Consider the following 4,456-nt stretch of genomic DNA (forward strand, 5'->3'; position numbering starts at 1 on the left):
ACCCTGCTCCTGGCGATCGACTGTCCTGCAAAGTTTAGCTCCAACTCTAATCAAAGACACCTGCCTTTAATTTTTAAGTGATCCTGAAGACCCTAATTAGTTGCTTCAGGTGTGTTTGATTAGGATTGGAGCTGAACTTTGCAGGACAGTCGATCGCCAGGAGCAGGGTTGGGCACCCCTGCTCTAAAGCAACTAGTGAAAATATTTTTGCTGTAGAGCAAAGAAAGCTGACATTTGCACAAAGGAGCTTCCATAGTCATTAGCCCCTTTCACACATAGTCTTTACTGGTTTAGAAATAATGTGTGAACAGGATCTTTTCAAAAACACCAGTAAATCAGTTCTGGCAGTTTTCCGGAAAGAGAAGCTGTAACATTACCAGTAAATTACCGGTGTGATTCTATGTGTGAACAAAGAATAGGATTAATGGTAGGAGCTTGTACAGGGTCAGATGCACTGACATAAGAAGTTTGCTTTAGGCCGATCATAAAGCTCTCTTGGAGATGTTTACAGTAAGTGGTGCTGCTTTTAATAGTATTTCTATATGAACATTTGCTAGACAGATGCATGACCGTAATACTGTGTCTTGCACTTGAGACCTTGCCTTCTTTTCTATTCATCAGCACTGCGGCTCTGCAGTTAATACTGCATACTAAAGTAACTATTATGCGTATTGTGTTTTTAAGAGCAAAAACATGATTTGTGTGATCATCCCCTTACACCTATCACTGGAAAAAAAAAAGTGAAACTTGACAGATAGCGAAATTAATGTGCTTCTCCTCATCCACGTGGATGAAGAAAACAGTGCAGTGTTTAAATAAAACTTCTGATGAATGACAAAACAAGATTTACCAGTATTTTGGTATTGATGTGTGAACAGAATTTACTGGTAAAAAGACAGAATGCCATTGTTTGTGTATTTACCGGAAAAGTTAATTGGGTAATTTTATGGTAATTTACAAGGTTTAATGTGTAAAAGGGGCTAATGTGATGCACAGTATTTGCTTATTTAATTAATGAGCTAGAAAAAAATGCAGCATCTTAAATATTTCTTAATAGTTCTTGTTTAAAATTATTTTTCAAAATCTTAAAACTTTCTATTGTCCTAGTTTACATTTATATTTAATTATGAATAACATATTTCCAGTGTGGTCTCAGATTTTTGGCACCCTCAGTATGGATTAGTGTTCTGGATTCAAATATGAAATGTTTTCATTTGGTCATGTTGCAAAAAGGTAATGAATCCAGGACATATAACCTGGAAAAACATTCTACTGTATGACAATTATCAATTCAATAATATATTTCTTTGCTAAATTAACAAAATCATACATGGAATGTTAATACACTAGCTCCAATTGCACAATAAGCATCGTGATCCTACAACTGCACAGTTTGTGCAAGTTTGCACAGGTTCTTTCCATATACAGGCCTACAGGCCTTTCTCCAGACAGAATGCAACTACTTTTATCTTTTTTTACAGCAGAAATGGTCTTCTGATTCTCTTATGAAAACCGTGCCTCAATACACACTCTCTCACAGCTTTGCAAAATACACAGACACAAATTACAAATAAAACATTAAGAATAAATGATAAATTTTGAGTTTGGATATGTAAGAGCATCTTCAATCATCCACTGAATAAATATATATTAATATCACCGTTAGCACCGTATCTGTCATGATTGCCTACTGTGAGGAGCAAGGAGACGTGAAGTAAATGCAAGCAACAATCTTTAATAATCCTCAGAAAGGGTAACACAGGGCAGGCAGGAACACACACATGTAGCACAACTCCAAGACATATAAGACCCAACAAGGAAACACGGGGCAGTCTACACTCTAAATACTACACTAAACGAGGGAATGACAGGTGAGGGGAATTAACTAATAATGAGACAACAGGAATGACCAAATATGGGCACATGAGGGAGAAAACACACACAAAACAGGTCTATAATCCTGACAGTATCATTGGCACAAAACTTTTTTACAAGAAAGACAGAACAAGATGTTGAAGTCCACTTCTAAATAAGAAACTCCAGCAGTGCTTTAATCATGAGGTTTCAGTTAATGTCTCTCCTTGGCATTTGCAATAGAAGCACTGAAGCTGAATGCATTAAAAATGTACAAGACGTGCCCTGTAAGATATAGCTTGCAACAAAGAAGCCTTAAAAATACAGTTTTAATATCTATGCTAATGATAAAACCTTCCTCTACAGTGAAAAAGGAATGAACAAATGGTGGAAAACGAGATGGTCATGAAAGTTTTGCCAGCTAGATCGACGGGGATCAACATATTGAACAGTTTTTCACAGCTGCAATTAAAGTTTAGAATACATTATGAATTACGAATGATATGAGTGATGGTTTCACATGAATAATTGATAAGGCGATTATACATTCATAAAGCATGTCATCATATACTCAGTCATGTGACTGGGCTGCAACTCCCCTCAGAAACACAATTTATCAATCCGTGCCTTTGGCTATGATGAATATGTACCAGCATGCAAATCAGCAATTTGACATATTCTAAAGCATGATTCTTATGAGGTAAGCAGCGTGTTTAGATTGAGCTACTCTGCATCATGTTTTTTTTTTTTAAACAAGAAATAAAAAATGTCCATATGATCATGGAAACAATGAATGTACACTCCATCTGTCCAGCCCTAGTAAAGTAATAATAATACTGCTAATAATACTTTTATTAATACCAGTACTACATAAAATATCTACCATCAACTCCACACATTTTCACATTAACACCACATCCTCTTTATTTTACATGACACACAGTACTAATTTATTATTAGTCATAATGAACATTATAGTACTTATAAGCAACAAATTAGTAAATATTGAAATCAATGACTGGGTTACTTCTGTTCCAAGCCCTTCACTAGTGACTGGCTGGCAAAAAAACAAAAAAAACATTTATATCCAAAATATCAAGGGAAAAACATTCCATGTCATAAGTAAAAAAAACAAAACAAAAAAAATGTAATAAATAAATATATTTCCAACAGAGTACATTGCTAATTTTGAATCGCTGTCAATGAAGAACAATGCTTTGTGCTTCTAAATGGTGCAGTTACAATATCTATCAGCAGGGACAGATGGGGTCATGCTAACCTTGAACCCTTGGCTCCTTCCAAGGTTTCCTCCTCATATACTTAAGAGTTCTTAAGTAAGTTTCTGGCACTGTTGCCTTTTGCTTGTGTAGCACAGGTGATGAAGTCACACAGAAAGAGTTGGAAATTAATTAATAAACAAAACACACACAATACATAACAGTGATTTATTTCATTTTATTAGTTTTTTCTTTAAATTCATAAAAGAAAGGGAAGTGTCTTCTTTTCGGTGAAAAGAATATGTTTTCATTTGATTTTCATTTATTTGAGTCTTTGTATTCAATTGCAACATGTATGTGAAAAAAAGTGGTTCTGGCCCTTTAAGTCTGCTCTCCCGATAACGTGCTCCCCTGCAGAGGGAGAGTTGAATCCTCCATTTTGTGAAAGGGGGACAGAGTAGAGCTGACGCAGATTAGTGTAACTGAAGATCACCATTTGTCACTATTCATAAAATCATCGATTGACATGGATTTGGTGAGTGTTTAATGCTTTCGGTATGATTTTATCGAAGTTTGTCGAACGCTAATCTGATAACGATCAATAAACAAGTTTCTATGCAGTTATGGGATAAAATCCCTTTGTATGTTTTATGTAGAATCTTGAGGTTATACTAATGTATTTATGGTTTAATATGGGTTTTGTCCTAATTTATATTCTGTCAACGTTATATTTGAGTTTAACTTGATTTATATTGATAATTGTTTTGTGAGAATGTTATTTGAGTTTGATTTGAGTTAATTGCTTTGAGAAGAAAATTCAGCAGACAGCTGTGTCTTAATTGTTACATCTCTTTGCAAACTAAACATGAAAATATTCCTGTTATTGTTTGGCCTAAAATACAGGTCAGGTTTTTGTTGCGGTGGAACGGAAAGTTCTAGAAATCAGTTGATGTCGAGCCCCCACGGATCTGGACACTCAGTAGACTGAATAAGCTTCTCATCGTGAAACTACGGTTTTCTGCCATATGAGGTAGGATCTCAGCTTACTTGTTATTGTTATTTTTTTTTTTTCCATCTTCACGGTTGAAAGTACGGGGAAATTCTCTTCCTGGACTGTCTAAGGGACCTATTTTTTTTTATGCCCAACTACGTGGAGCGGATTTAACGTTTAACTGTTGTTTTTCCACTGACTGTTGGAAAATAAAACAAACTGATTTTTTTTTTAAATAGACTAAAGAAAGGAACTATTTGATTTGACAAAATTTGACTGTGGAAGAAACTGATTGCGTCTGCAACGCTGTGATAATCAGTGGTCTCACTCGTTCACGCGAGTGACAATCACGCAGTGTGAATTATCAAAGACGCGATCTGAGGGAATCGCCGAC

General features: G+C 35.5%; 1 protein-coding gene across 1 annotated transcript in view; it reads right to left on the reverse strand.

Moving 5' to 3' along the window:
* The window catches only part of csmd3b (CUB and Sushi multiple domains 3b), a 445,596-nt gene that overhangs the window by 140,461 nt on the left and 300,679 nt on the right, over positions 1-4,456 (reverse strand). The gene's annotated exons all lie outside the window — the stretch shown is intronic.

This window comes from Sinocyclocheilus anshuiensis, unplaced genomic scaffold (assembly GCF_001515605.1).
Source record: "Sinocyclocheilus anshuiensis isolate Anshui unplaced genomic scaffold, SAMN03320099.WGS_v1.1 scaffold195, whole genome shotgun sequence".
Lineage (NCBI taxonomy): Eukaryota > Metazoa > Chordata > Actinopteri > Cypriniformes > Cyprinidae > Sinocyclocheilus > Sinocyclocheilus anshuiensis.